Here is a 15,606-nt window from a genome sequence, read left to right as displayed (position 1 = left end):
CTCACCTGTAAAATAAAGGGGCTAGCGGCCTGAATTCCCTCACAGAATGGATGAGAGGGAAGTGGGCTTGAAGTGGGAGTTGTTTTTATCTAGTCTCATTTTACAGATGAGTTATTTTATAGAAGTGAAGTGAGTTGCCCTAGGTCCCAGGTAGTAAGGAGCAGAGCCCAGATGTCTGCCTGGTTCCCTGACTCCAAATCACCCAGTCCATGCTTCTGATCTTGCCCACTCTAGCATTCACTGCCATGTGACTCTGAGTGAGTCCTTTCCACATTCTGAGCCTCCATTTATGCCTTAATCATTCTCAGTCTTCTCAGGAGTTATAGTTAGGGTTAGTTTCCTAGCTTTTCATGCTTATACATTTTCCTTTTATTCTCTATTTCTCCCTTGACAGTATCTTTTTTTCTTTTTTTTGAGCAGGATCACTTAGAGGATCCAACTCAACTTTTAAATACTGTGTGTCAAAAATACCAGGTGAGTTGCCAGACCTCATTTAGAAACACTTCCAAGATGAGGAGTCCCTGGAACTGGTCAGGGCCTTAATTCAAGAGGGCCAGTGGTGGTGCTAGGGGGTTGGCTGGGGCTGAGGGTGCTGGTGGTAGTGGTAGTGGTATCAGGCTCCAGGACTCAGGCTCTCAGACTCCACAATTCCCAGCAGGGAGAGGAGGGGACGAAGATGAGTTGGGACCTAACAGTAACAGTGTCAATATCTTTTGTAGGGGGAGGAGCCTGAAGCCTGCAAAAGGAATACCTTTACCTTCACCAACTGAATCTTCTTGCAGTGAACCTGCAGTGGCCTCAGGTGCATTAATGCAGGCCTGGTATACTAACACTACCAGTCATATACATCAGGAGGGAGCTGGTTGGGCTGGGAGGGACCAAGTGCCCATGAGTAGTAGCCCAGAGTTTGACGCATCTGAGTACCCTGATCTTTTTGTATCTTCCTGACAGGCTCAGGAAATCTCACCCTCTCCAGGGTTTTGTTGAAATAAAAACCTATTTTTTAAAGATGGTAATAATTTATTTATTTTTAGTTTTTAACATTCATTTCCCTAAGATTTTGAGTTTCAAATTTTCTTCCTTTCTCCTCCTTCCCCCTCCCCAAGACGGCATGTAATCTGATGTAGGCTCTACTTATACATTCATATTAAGCATATTTCCCATTAGTCATCAGATATAGAAGAATTAGAACCAATGGGAGGAACCACGAGAAAGAAGAAATAAAAACAACAAAAGAAAAGGGGAGCAAATAGTATGCTTCCATCTGCATTCAGACTCCATGGTTCTTTTTCTGGATGTGGATAGCATTCTCCATCATGAGTCTTTTGGAGTTGTCTTAGATCCTTGCACTGCTGAGAAGAGCTAAGTCTATCAAAGTCAGTCATTGCACAATGTGGCCGTTTCTGTGTACAATGTTCTCCTGGTTCTGCTGACTTCACTCAGCTCATCATCTTATACCACAATAGTACTCCAGTACATTCCAATACCATAACTTGTTCAGCCATTCCCCAATTGATGAGCATCCCCTCAATTTCCAATTCTTTGCCACCACAGAAAGAGCTGTTACAAATATTTTTGTACATGTGGGTCCTTTCCCCATAAAAACCAGTTTTTCAAAAGATTATTGAAGAGTTTAAAAAACAAAACAAAAAACAAGAAGGACAGAGGGCCCAGGTCCTGCCAAGCTCTGACATTCTATGTTCTAAGGTTCCTTCCAGATGTGACATTGTGTTCTAAGGTCCTTCCCAGCCTTGGCATTCTATGGGCCAAGTTCTCTTCTAGTTTGGATCATGACCTAATTCTCTTCTAGCTACCTTTCTCTTCTCTACACTTGGTGGTTTCTCCCAGGAATAACATTCTTTACTGCCTTGATAGTCAAGTTCCACAGTCTCTTCTCAGAAACACATCTGAAATACAGTAACTTTGACAGTTCCCATTCATATGACCCTTTACTCTTTACAATGAATCATTTTTTAAAAAAAAATTTATGTTTTCTTGCACATACAAGACTTGGTGCCCAAATAGTTGCAATTTCTCCAGGAGATACAACCAGACTCAGGAACCAATTAGACAACAATTAAATTCTGTGATTGAGTGTTGGGTTACTGGGGCCCCATGCTCTGCTGGGATCTGAGAAAACAGGTCACAGATCATTCCATCAACAGTAGTCTCTGAAAATCACTTTTGGCAGTATGAAGGATGGACTGGAGTGGGTAGAGACTTGAGGCAGGCAGACCACCCCCCTATCCCTTCCCACTCCAAGCTATTGCAGTGGTCCAGGGATGAGGTGATAAGGGTCTGCACTAGAGGGGTGTCGGTGTCAGAGGAGAGAAGGGGGCTTATTGGAGAGATGTTAGGAAAGTGAAGTTGGCAGACCTTGACAACAGCTTGGATATGAAGTTGAGAGATACTGAGAAGTCCAGGATGACTCCTAGGTTGTAAGCGTGAGGGAACTGGAGTGTGGTGTTGCCCTCTACAGTAACAGAGAAAGGTGTGTGTGTGTGGTTGGAGGGTTCAAGGGGGAAAAATGATGAATTTGTTTTTGGGCCTCAGTTTAAGATATCTACAGGGACATCCAATTTGACATCTCTAATAGTCATCTGGAAATGGGACTCAGGATGTATATAGAGAGGTTAGGTCTAGATAAATAGATTTGAGAATCATCAGAATACAGAAAATTGAATCCAAGGAAAGTGATGAGGTCCTGAAATGAAGTGGAATTGAGGGAGAAAAGAGATCAGGACAGAGCCTTGGGGGATGCTTAAACTTGGTGGGTGTAACCTGGATGGAGTATGAGCAAAGGAGACTCAGGCATCTATAGACAGACAGCAGAACTGGGAGAGAGCAGTCTCTTTTTTGGGGGTGGGGGGCTATTAGCACATAAATCTTGTGTTTACTGAGCCTGCTGAAATGTAATACATGGTCAATTTTTGTGTAGGTGCAATGTACCACTGAGAAAAATGTTCCCATTCTCTTTCTCCAGAGATCTAGCATATCTAACTTTTTCAGAATTTTACTCACCTCCTTAACCTCTGTTTCGTCTATTTTTGGGTTAGATTTCTTGTTTGGAGAGGGGAAATTTGAGGTCCCCACTAGTATATATTTATTGTCTATTCCCCCCAGTAACTCTTTTAATTTTTCTTAAAAAAATTTAGATGTTATACCATTTGGTGCGTATATATTTAGCAGTGATATGACTTCATTGTCTCTGGTACCTTTCAGCAAGATATAATTAATTTCCTTCTTATCTTTTTTAATTAGATCTATTTTTGCTTTTGCTTTGTCTGAGATCATGACTGCTGCCCCTGCTGTCTTTGCTTTAGCTGAAGCATAATAGATTCTGCTCCAGCCCCTTATCTTTACTGGATCTCTGTGCTTCAGGTATGTTTCTGGTAAACAACATATTGAAGGATTCTGGTTTTTAATCCATTCTGCTGTCCACTTGTTCTATAGGAGAATTCATCCCATTTACATTTATAGTTATGATAACCATGTATTTCCCTCCATACTATTTTCCCCGGATCATCCCCCTTTACCCCTTCCCTGTCCCTTCTCTGTTTTACTTCTGATCACTGCTTCCCTCATTCTGCCCTCTTCTATCATTCACCATCCCCCTTCTATTATTCCCATCCTTTTTTATATGGTAAGACAGATTTCTGTATCCAGCTCAGTGTGTAACTTATTTCTTCTTTGAGCCAATTCTAATGAGTAAGGTTTAAGCTTTGCCTGCCCCCATCTTCCCCTCTAGTATAAAACCTCTTTCATTTCTCTCTTATGTGAGATGATTTACCTCATTATATCTCCACCCCTTCTTTTTCCAATGCAATTGTCTTTCTCACCCATTTTGTTTTTGTGGGTATCATTCCATCAAAGTTATCTTTTATTCACACCATCTGTCTACATATACTCCTTCTAACTATTTATTAGTAATAAATTTCTTAAGAGCTAGAAATATTATCTTGCCATACAGAAATAAAAACAGTTTAAACTTATTGAATCTCTTATGTTTTCTCTTTTTCTCTTTTTTTTTAAACCTTTTTAGGTTTCTCTTGAGTCTTGTATTTGGAGATCAAATTTTTTATTCAGCTCTAGTCTTTTTATTAGGAAAGTCTGAAAGTCCTCTATTTCATTAAATATCCATTTTTTTCCTTGAAGGATTATATTTGGTTTTGTTGAGTAGGGATTCTTTATTGTAATGTTAACACCTTTGCCTTCTAGAATATCATATTCCAAGTCCTTGGGTTCTTTAATGTGGAAGCTCCCAAATCCAGTGTAATCCTAACTGTAGCTCCAGGACATTTGAATTGTTTCTTTTTGACTGCTTGCAGCACTTTCTCCTTCATCTGTGAGCTTTGGAATTTGACTATGATGTTCCTGGGAATTTTTACTTTGGGATCTCTTTCAGTAGGGGAACAGGGAATTCTTTCAATTTGTCCTCTGGTTCTAGTATATTGGTGCAGTTTTCCTTGATAATCTCTTTAAAGATGTTGTTCAGGCCTTTTTATTTTTAAATCATGACTTTCAGGGAGTCTGATAATTTTTGAATTCTCTCTCTTGGATCTATTTTCCAGGTTAGTTGTTTTTCCAATGAGAAATTTCACATTTTCTTCCATTTTTAAAATTTATGTTTTAATTGTATCTCAATGTCTCATGGAGTCTTTAGCTTCCATTTGCCCAGTTCTAATTTTTAAGGAATTATTTTTTTCATTGAGCTTTTATACTTCCTTTTCCATTTGGCCAATTCTATTTTTAGGGAGTTATTTTCTTCAGTAAATTTTTCTATAACTTTCCATACTGTTGACTCTTTTTTGGTGATTTTCTTGCATTACTCTCATTTCTTTTCCCAATTTTTCTTCTACTTTTCTAATTTCCTTTTTAAAAAATTTTTAAGCTCTTTCAGCAGTTTTTATTGTGCCTGAGACTAAATTACATTTTCTTTGAAGTTTTACATGTACCATTTTGACAATGTTGTCCTATTCTAAGTTTCTGCTTTGCTCCTCCCTGTCATAGTAGCTTTCTATTATCAAACTGGCTTTTTGATCTTTTTTTTTTCTCCCTATTTTTTGACTCAGTATCTTTATTTGAGAGTTGGGCTCTGGTCCTGCACTGTCCCACGTTTCTGGTGCTTGGGCTCAGGGCCTTGCTGCTGGCTTTCACTGGGCTTCAGGGCCTAGGCGCTGGCTTGTACTTGGGGGGTGAAGGGTAAGGCCTCCCTCATAACCTCTCCTGGGTGTGTGGATTCAGTGCTGGCCTGCTCCCTGCAGCATGGAGTGGGGGGAGGCTTTGTGCTTGGTTGCTGTGGAAATAAGGCCTCTCTTCTGGCTGGCCCCAGGGGCAGGGCCTCACTACTGGTCAGTCATAGGGATCAGGCCTTGATGGTGGCCTGTGTTGGGGATGGGGCCTTGCTAGACTGCCTAGACTGCTGGGTTGCAGGAGGGTGGGGCCCCCTAGTAGATTACCCCCATCTTTGAACTTTGCTGCAGGCTCCCTGTTGTGAGGTTAGCAGCTGAAGAGCAGCCACTTTTAAGGACTCCTGGTCAGGTTCAGTTTGACCAAAACCACAATTTCAAAGGACTCACGAAACATGATAGCCATCCCCAGATAAGACAGCTGAAGGCCTCACAGGGCAGAGAGACGAATGTTTTCTTCTTTCTTGATTTTTCCATTTTGGGGGGGGGGGGAAGGGGGCGGGACATGGCCAAAGTGGAAAGATGTTCTGCAAATTTCTACCAGAAGGAGGGAATAAACATTTATATAGTGCCTACTATGTGCCAGGCCTGTTGAGCATTTTAGGAATATTGCCTCATTTGCGTCTCACAACAACCCTGGGAGGTAGGTGGTTGTCCTCCCCATTTTACAGATGGGGAAACTGAGGCTGACAGCTGAAGACTTACCCTGGGTCCCAGAGCCAGAAGTGCCTGAGACTGCACCTGCCCCGGGCTCTTCCTGACCGCCCAGCGCTCTGGGAACACGGCGGCCCCCAGCGGGTTTCTTTAGTGAGTTTTATTCTTCTTGCTTCTCCATGGCTGGGGTTGGGGGGAGAATTTGGAACTGAAAATCTGCATCTCCACAAGGCACGTGAGCCCGAGCCTCAAGCCGCTCAGACGGGGGCGCCAGGTCACGCGGAGGGAGGAGCTCAAGCTTGAGTCTGCGCAGTTCCCACTTCCGCCCCAGGCAGCTGTGGGCCGGGACCGGAGGCGGGTCCGCGCCTGGTGACGTCACCGCGCAGCCGGGCGGCCGTCGGAAGCGCGCGTGGGCAGCAACGCGGGCCGTTTGGGAGCTGGCGCCGAGGGTGCGTCCGTGGCGGTGTCGCGCGCGAGCTTCCGGCTGCTTCAGGGCGTGCGGGGCCCGCGATGCCTCTGTCCGGGCCGCGAGTCGTCGTGGGTCTGTGGGCCGCGTGGCGGCCGCTGTTCCGAGGCCGGCTCCTGCTGGTCACCAACACGTTGGGCTCCGGGGCGCTCATGGCGGCGGGGGACGGGGTGCGCCAGGCCTGGGAGCGAAGGCAGAGCGAGGTGGCCTCTGGGCAGCCCCAGCCGATCGACCTGCGCCGCACCGGTGAGCCGACCCCCCGGCCCCGGCCCTGGTCTGCGTGTGACGTGGGACCCGCGCCCAGGCGGTCCCTGAGTCGAGGTGACCCCGACCCGCTGCCCCCGTCCCGCGTCCTCCCATGGAGCGCCGAAACACACCCGGACCCCCGCACGCACACGCCCACGCCTGCACAGGGGCAGCCCCTCGCCCAGCTCACCATTCGTTAGGGGAGCGCGTTTGGGTTCATAGCAGTGGAGACATGCAAAAAAAATGAAAAGAACATCATAATTTTTTTCAAGAATAGAAAACTAGAGGGACTTCAGCTTGTAGAAGGTTTTGAATTTCTCATTTGTCCTCCGCAGACATTAGGGAGTCACCCCTGAGGCTTTGTGAATAGAGGAATCAGGGCCAGATTGAATTCATTTCAACAGTCATTTGTTAAGTACCTACTGTGTGCAAGACTAGAACTTTGAGTAAGGAAAATTAGTCTGACTAGATGGGAAGGATGAAAGGGAGAAAGGGATGTAGAGAGACAGGGCAAGGAGTCTGATATTGTAGAAATAGAAACAACAATAATAACAATAGCATTTACATTCACTTTAAAGCTTGTGAAATGCTTTATAAAAACTCTGTCATTTGGTCTTCACCACACCCCTTGGATGTCGGTGCTATTATGATCCTCATTTTATAGATGAGGAAGCTGAGGCAGATAGAGGTTAAGTGCCTCTTTAAGGGTGACAGAGCTAGGAAGTGTCTGACCTCTGATGTTTCTGCCTCCAGGTCCAGGACTGTAGTCTCTGAGCCACCCAGCTGCCTCTGCAGCAGAGGGTTTTTGTAGGGAGACAGGAGTAGATTAGGTAAATTGGAAGGTGATTGGTCAGGGCCTCTCATGCCAGGGAGGGCTGGCACTTTCTAGGAAGCCACTGAAGATATGTGCTCAGAGGGATGTTTTAGGAAGGTAATGCTGGCTGCCTAGTTGGGAGAAGAGTCTGGAGGTGGGAAACCTGTTAAAGGTGAAAACGCTTTAAAATAACTCATCTTTCCTGGCTCTCCACTGCCTCCCAAGGAAAGATCAAACCCTTCCGTTTGGCATTCAAACCAGGCTTCCTGATTCCCAGTCCAGAACTCTGTAAGCTGCCCCAGGTGCCTTTGGGACAACCACCTGGAGCTGTCCAAAAGGCATTTGGACATGCAGGAGTGGATTTCCAGAGAAAGGTTGAAGCTAAACAGGTAGATCTGTGGGGGTGATGAATGTCCAGAGAGTAGATGAAATCTCAGGATCAAATCTAGTGAGAAAAGAGCAAAGGACTCCATTTTGAGCTTTGGAGAAGAATCAGAGTTGTAGAAAGATGGCTATGTGTGTGTGTGCTGGTGGCGGGGCATTATCTCCTGCCTCTTCTCTTCTTCCCCATGCTGGCTTTCAGGTACCCTAAGGGAGCGCAAGAGCCTGCCAGGAGTGTATTCTCTCTGACCAGTTTGTGCTCTGTGCTTCTGTGGGTTTGGATTCCTTTTAGCCATCACCCAAGGGGAGAAATTGACCTCAAGCCCATAGCCAAGGAGAATGTGAGCCCTGCATGGTAGCACTGGCCAGCAGTCCTTTCTCCTAGAGTGGAGGTTGAGGCTGGGGGATCTGGAGAGCTCAGGAGTTCTGAGCTGCAGCAGAGCTAGAATTAACTGGGTGACCACGCTAAGTGTGGCACTTCTTTATAGGGACTGTAGCCCCTGGGGGTCCAGGCCCTCAGGCTGCCTAAGGATGGTCTAACCAGCTCAGGTCATAAATGGAGCAGATCATAACTCAGAGAGAGATAGAGAAACAGAGAGAGAATGTATTCAGAAAAAAACGCTGGGCTTCTAGATGATCCCATACAGACAGCTCTGAGAAACTGGGGCTCCCAAGAGGTTCAAGGGGGATGTTATGCAGCTGTTTAGGTGAGGGGATTGTGACAAGAAAGGTAATCTGGATAATCCTGTGTGAGGGATACTTTAAGGCTCAGAGTGGGAGGCTGAAGACTGAGAAAACATTGGGAACTCATTCCAGAGAGCAGCTTCAGCTGAGTGGTGGGGATGGCAGGCATCTTCTCAGGGCTTCCATGGAGACTAGGGACTATTCTGCTTGGCTAGGATCTGTGGTTTCATTGGGATGGGAACTCCCAGCAGAAGACACTCCCTCTGCCAATGCCAGTTGGTACCTGCTGTGCCACTTAGAGGGCTGGAGAGAGCTGTTGGAAGCACTGAGAGGGGAGCCCAGATTACAGCCAGTCTGGGTCAGTTCTTCCTGGCTTTGAGGCCACTGGGTTATGCTGTTTCCTGGGCTAGCTCCAAATGCCTTTTCATTCATTCATTCATTCATTCATTCATTGAAGGTTGCAATAACCTTGTCCTTGTCCTCTGGGACCCAAGGGACACAAACATAGATAACTGGACTTGAATAACAAGAAAAAGCGTTTCTTGTGCTACCTATGGACCAGGCTCAGCACTGGGGATCCAAATACTAGTAAAAAGGAAAGATAGCCCCTGCCTTCAAGGAGTTTCCATTCTAATGAGGGAAGCACCAATCCAGGAGTTAAAAAGAGCGGGGAGGGAAGGATGTTACCCACAAAGGTGAGTCTGGGAGAGGTGGACCTTTCCTCAAATGGCCATGCCAGAAAGAACTGACCAGTGGGAGAAGGGGGTCAAAAGGGTGAAAAGAGTATTCCAGGGCAAGAAGTCCAGAAGAGATCACCTCCAGGGGGAGAAGGCAGCTGAGGAATAGTGTCAATGCTGGAAGAGTCACATGCATTTTAGAGACATGATCTGAGTAGAAGGGAGGATGGAAAGTGTGACCCATGGGAAGGGATGAGATGACCCAAAGGGAGACGGAAAAGACAGAAGATGACAGAGCAGAAAACAACCTTGAGTGACTCCTACATTATGGGGTAGGAGGAGGTGGTTGGAAGGAAGAAGAGGTACTGCAGAAGAAGCATTCCAGGAGAGGAGAGGCCCCGAAAGTCTGGGGGTTGCCTGCCTGAGTCCTCAGAACTCAAACCTCTGGGTGAGAAACAGGCTTCCGGGACCAGAGAGGAAGAGCAGAATCTTCTAGGTTTCCCCAGCTGAAAAGGCTTTTTCTCTGGAATTTGTTTCAGGGTATCTACATCCTGTTCCTGTATCAGTGACTACCTCCCCTCCTCCCCTCCCCACCTTGCCTCCAAGTCCCTCAGAGTCCAGGTGTTTCCTCTCCCTACCTTCTTTCCTTGCTGATATACTTTGAAAAGCAATTCACAGGAAATTCAAAAGTCCTTTGGGTTTGTGTAGGAGGGGCTGATATGGAATAGGGAGTGGGAGGTAGGTTGGGTAAGTAAAACAGCCCTGGGAATTCCCAGGGCTCAGAGGTGATACTGTTCTATCAGAATTCAGGTTGACAGATGACATACTGATGCAGAACTGATCTGAACCTTGCCCTGATCAGACCCCAGGCCAGCCCTTCTCAAAAAGCACCGAAGATAGCCCAAGACCCATGAGCTACCCCAAGTAGCACCCCAAAATAAATCTATGGTCTTCTGCCTCCTTATTAGAAAAGAGAAATGAAGAGTGGCTCTTTTGGGCAGAGTATGGTTTTCTTTTCTGACCCTGCTGAAGTCTTGGTGGGATGGGGTGTAGAGAAGAATGTGGACACCCTGGGGAATCAGGGCTGGAAAGATTCCAAGACTACAAGTTCTCTGCCCTCATCTTCAACCTGAGGAATGGAGCCATCACATCCATCTATCCATCCATCAGTCCATCCATCCATTCATCCCTTTAGTTAGGCAGAAGACTGCTAGGTCTCTGATATCTCTGACTGCAGAGCTGGCAGCAGTGGGGGATGGCATTCAGTTGGGAGTTGACCTGTGGTCCAGCCAAATGGCCTATTTGTTCTCCTGGACACAGCATTCTGTCTTCCATCTTCCTTGGTATAGGCTGGCTCCCATACCTAGAATGCTCTCAGAACCCTCTGGCTTCTTTCAAAGCTCAGCTCTAGTGTTGCCTCTTCAAGAGGCCTCATCTGATTCCCCCCAGTTGGTAGTGTTCCCCCTCTTCTCAGTGAGGGGTATTTCTTTAGTCCATATCTTGTATTTCTCTATCTGAGAACATGGAATCAAAGATGGAGGCAGCCACCATGCTCAACAACCTTCTTACTCTGGAAGGTCCCTCCAGCCCTTTGGCCCCTTTCATTGACTAGTCATCTCCTCCTGGACCCTCTCTTTTAAAGGCCCAGGCTAGACTTGTTTCCTCCTTCATTCCTCACCAGGGTCCATTCCTGACTCTCTGGATTTCTTTCTCCACCATGCCCACATTCCGGGGCTTCCTTTTCTCCCTTCTCAGCATCCTTTTCTATGTTGTCTCCTTTCTCTTCTACATTTAAATGGAAGCTCCATGAGGGCAGGGAATGTGTTCTTTTTTGCTTCTGTTTGCACCTCAGTGTTTAGCACTGTGCTGGGCATACAGTAAGTGCCTAATAAATACTTAGGGAAACATATCTCTTATAGCCCCTTTCTCTCCTCTGATACCATCACCTCTCTGGTGCGGTCTCATCACCTCAGGCCTGGACTGTTGCAATTGGACATGAAAGGGATACCCATCTGTTGGGGAATGGCTGAGCAAGTTGTGGTATATGGTTGTGATGGAATACTATGGTGCTCTAAGAAGTGATGAACAGAATGCTTTCAGAAAAAACTGAAAAGACTTACATGAACTGATACAGAATGAAGTGAGAGGAACCAGATGATCATTGTGCACAGTAACAGCAATGTTGTAATGAAGATCAGTTATGAAAGACTTGGCTATTTTGATCAAGACAATGATCCAAGACAGTTCCAAAGAACCCAAGGTGCAAAATGCTATAGATTTCCAGAGAGAGCACTCTGGGGGCCATCTCCAGTTGTCCTGATCCATAGCTGGCCACTGGACTCAGATGGCTCTGGAGGAGAAAGTGAGGCTGGTGACTGCACAGCCTTCCCACACTTAAATACAATTGACTTGCAATTCATGACATTATCTTCCTGATGTCATGGTCTTCTTCTAGAATGAAGGACAACCCACATACACAAAGATGTATTCTGAGTGCATATTGAAGCATACTTTTATTCACTTTATTTTTATTGTTTTATTTAGTGTTCTTTTGCAACCTAGCTAATATGGAAATATGTTTTGCATAACTTCACATGTATAATCAATATCAAATTGTTTTCCCAAGAAGAGTGGAGAGGCAGGAGGGAGAGAGAGAATTTGGAACTCACAATTTTAAAAAATTATTGTTAAAATTTTTTACCTGTAATTGGGAAATATCTAATGAAATAAATAAAAATTATTTAAGAAAAAAAGCTCTGTCTCCCTTTCTAACCAGAATCAAATACAAAGTCCTCTCTTTGGTGTATAAAGCCGTCCTTAACCTGGCCTCCTCCTGCTTTTCTAGTCTTCTTACATCTTACACTGTCCACGTGGCTCCCCTCACCCATTCCCCTTTCTGTCCAGTGACACTGGTGTCCTTGTTCTTCCACCTGACTCTGGTCATTTTCCCTGCATGTCTCCCATGCCTGGAATTCTCTGGCTCCTCATCTCTGCCTCCTAGCTTCCCTGATTTTCTTCAAGTCCCTGCTAAAACCCTTACCTTCTACAGGAAGCCTTCCTGATCCACCTTATTTCTCCTGTCTTTGCTGTGATATTCTCACCAAGTTACCCTCTTTATGCCCTGTTTGTACATAGGTGTTTTCACGTTGTCTCCCACCACAGATTGTAAATATCTCCAGAGCAGGGACTTTTTTTCCCCCTTTCTTTGTATCCTCAGCACTTAGTACAGTGCCTGACACACATAAGTGATTGATCAATAAATAATTATTGATTTCACTTCTAAACTCATTTTACAGAGTAATAATTACAACAACAACAAATTGGCATTGGTATAGTAACTTAAGGTTTGCAGAGCACTGTACATGTCTCATTTGATCCTATAACAGCCCTGTGAAATAGGTGCCATTATTGTCCCCATTTTACAAATAAGGAACCTGAGACTATGAGAGGTTAAGTGACTTGCCCAGGTTCATAAAGTTAGTAAGAATGTGAGGCAGGGTTTGAACTCAGGTCTTTCTGATACCAAGTGCAATGTACTACCTGATGAGTAATTGAGACGCAGTATAAGTGACTTACTTGGAATAAATGTCCAGACAAGTAAGTGTCCAAGGTAGAATTCGAACCCAGCTCTCTCCTATTCCAAGTCCAGCACCCTAGGCACTACCCAAAATGAGAAGTAGCATATTGTTCATGAGTTTTCAACCTCTTTGGTGTCCTAGACCCTTTTGGCAGTCCAGTGAAGCCTATAGACCTCTTCTTAGAACAACGTTTGTAAATATATAAAATCAGATACGTGGGGTTGCTGAGGAAACTAGTTATACTGCAATATGGTTATCAAAATATTAAAAACAAAATTCTCCGGGTTGAGAAGTCTACTCTTGCAGAATGTAAGATTTTAGCCTGAGGGCAGACCCCCTTTCACCTTCACAGTCCCACCTCCTGTGTTCAGGTGGTTCAGACTAGTAGCAGGCAGTTACTAAATGTTTGGGATTGAGTGATGGATTCTTTGAAGGGAGGGCAAAGGGTCTCTGGAGGCCTGAGTAGGGCAGTGGCTGCTCCCTTTCCTGCCTGGGGATTCTGTTCCAGGTCCTAGGCAGCAGAGGTTGGGGCCACTGACCCTGAGTCATGAGATCAGCAGTCATGGGAGCTAAATTGCGCGGGACACTCAAGATCATCCAGAACAGTCCAGTGTCCTCAGTTCAGAGATTAGGAATGTCCCAGCTAAATAACGGAACTCGAATGCTTAAGGTCACACAGGCAGTGAGGACCACAGCAGGGATTCCAACCCAAGCTCTTTGTTGGCACATCCAGAGCATCTTTCCCTTTGGACAACACGTTTCCCAGTGGGGCAAGGGAGGGCCAAGCCAGAGCCTGGGTTGGTGTTTCTGGAAGCAGGACAAGAGTAACAGTCCCAGGCTTCCCCGATTCCTCTCCATCCTTCTGTCACCCCCAAGTTTAGAACTGAGATGAGGAGCCTGGATGACCCCCTCCCCTCCTCCACGCTAGGCATCAGGCCCCCTTCCAGTGTCCAAGAGATTTAGTTTTATGAGGGTCCCTATGGAAAGTTGATCTGCTGAGTGTTTGGTGGGGGGTGGGGTGACAGGGAGTGGATATTTTGCCCAGGAGAACTGAGGGGAAGGAGTGGGAAGGTCCAGATAAGCAGGGTGACCTTAGGGAGATCTCTTCATCCAGGGGCCTAAGCATCATCTCATGTACAGTGAAGAGATTTTTATCTAAGACCATTTACCCTTTCATCCTTGATGCTCTCCGTTCTAAGACCCTTTTCAGTTCTAAAAATTTGTTTTAAGAGCCTGGCAGTGTATGATTTTAGGTCTCTTCCAACTCTGACTTTTATGTTTGGAGGCTAAACTGGGATGATGATAGCACCTGTCTGCCAGGGTTATTTTGAGGGTAGGATGAGATAATATTGGTAAAGCTCTCAGGGCTGTGCCTGACATGTACTTTTGTTATTCTTTTTTGCTTTTTTATTTGTCCTTTATTTGGTTTTTTAACCATTCTTTTCTTTTGAAATTTTGAGTTCCAGATTCTCTCCTTTTGTCTCTACTCGTCTAGAACCACTGAGAAGGAAGGGAATAGGTTATCAATTACACATGTGAAATCCACATTTGACATACCACCAGAAAAATAAGCAAGAAACTGACGTCAGTTGCACTCAGCATTCATTAGTTCTGTTTTTAGAGGTGGACAGCGCTTTTCGTCATAGGTCCTTCGGAATTGTTTTAGATCATTGTACTGAGAGAGTAGCCAAGTCTTTCAAAGTTAATCATCATTGCAACATTGCTGTTACTGAGCACAGTGATCTCCCAGTTCTTCTCATTTTCTTCTGTATCACTTCATATACATCTTCCCAGTTTTTCTGAAATCATCCTGCTCATCATTCCTTATAACACTAAAGTATTCCATCACAATTGCTTAGCACAACTTATTCAGCCACTCCCTAGTTGCTAGGTATCCCCCGGATTTCCCATTCTTTGCCACCACAACAAGAGCTGCTATAAATGTTTTTCTACTCATCGGGCCTTTTCCTTTCTCTTTGCTCTCTTTGGGATACAGACCTAGTAGTAATATTGCTGGATCAAGGGTATGTAGACACAGTCTTATAGCTCTCTGGGCATAGTTCCAGGGTATTCTCCAGTACTGACAGGGAGTATTCAGTGTACGTTCCTTCTTTCCCACTCTAAAATTCCATGTGTCTATTCCATTGTCCCATCCCAACCTAATTTTCTGTGTCCTAAGGCCCCTTCCAACACTCAGTCTTGTGATTTTATGGATCACAAGGACTGGGTAACCTGCACCCCAAATCCTGGGATTCCCTCCCCTCCTTCATTTCTCTCTCTCAGTCTCCAGTGAAGGCTGAGACATAAAGGGGATAAGGAGCTTCCAGGGAGCAGAGTCCATTCAGACTCTTTTCTATCCAAAGTCCCTCCCCTAACCTGCCTTAATGTCCCCCAAAGTCTGGGGCAAGGTCCAGGGAGTACAGGAAGGAGCCCAGAGTGCTCCATCCACAATCAAAATGGGGACCAGACTGAGACCTTTGCTAAATGTTCTTGACTCTCGGCCTTCCCCCCCTGCAGCCACAGATCCTCCTCTTTGTTGCTTTTTGGAAGGTGGCACAGGGTTAGGGGCATCCAGAGAGAATGGGGGAAATTCCCAATTCCAAAGCTGGCAAGGATCTCTGTAATTGTTAGCTGGTCCAGCTCAATTCTATGTAAGGAGAAGTTTTTTTAAAAAAAATATAAAAAGTGAATTTTTTAACCTATATTTTTTGAGTTCCAAATTCTCTTCCCACCTCCGGTTCCTCTCCCAGCCATTTTGAAGGGCTTGTGGGGGCATGCAAAACATGTTTCCATATTAGCCAAAAAAGCAAAAGGAAAAGAAATAAAGAAAATGGCCAAAAAAAACCAAACAAACAAACACCCCAACCCCAACCCTATGCTTCAATCTGCAGTCAGAGTTTATTAGTTCTCTCTGGAA

At 45.3% G+C, this 15,606-nt stretch overlaps 1 long non-coding RNA gene across 1 annotated transcript; it reads left to right on the top strand.

Moving 5' to 3' along the window:
• Positions 1–390: 390 nt before the first annotated feature.
• LOC114028606 lies at positions 391–1,003 on the top strand. Its single transcript, XR_003567392.1, has 2 exons — positions 391–474; positions 720–1,003. It is a non-coding gene; the product is annotated as an uncharacterized LOC114028606 (long non-coding RNA).
• Positions 1,004–15,606: the final 14,603 nt, after the last annotated feature.

The sequence above is a fragment of the Vombatus ursinus genome, unplaced genomic scaffold (genome assembly GCF_900497805.2).
Source record: "Vombatus ursinus unplaced genomic scaffold, bare-nosed wombat genome assembly UNPS02004977.1, whole genome shotgun sequence".
In the NCBI taxonomy this organism is placed as follows: domain Eukaryota; kingdom Metazoa; phylum Chordata; class Mammalia; order Diprotodontia; family Vombatidae; genus Vombatus; species Vombatus ursinus.
Note: the sequence above shows the minus strand (reverse complement) of the source record. Positions and strands in the feature narration are given on the sequence as shown.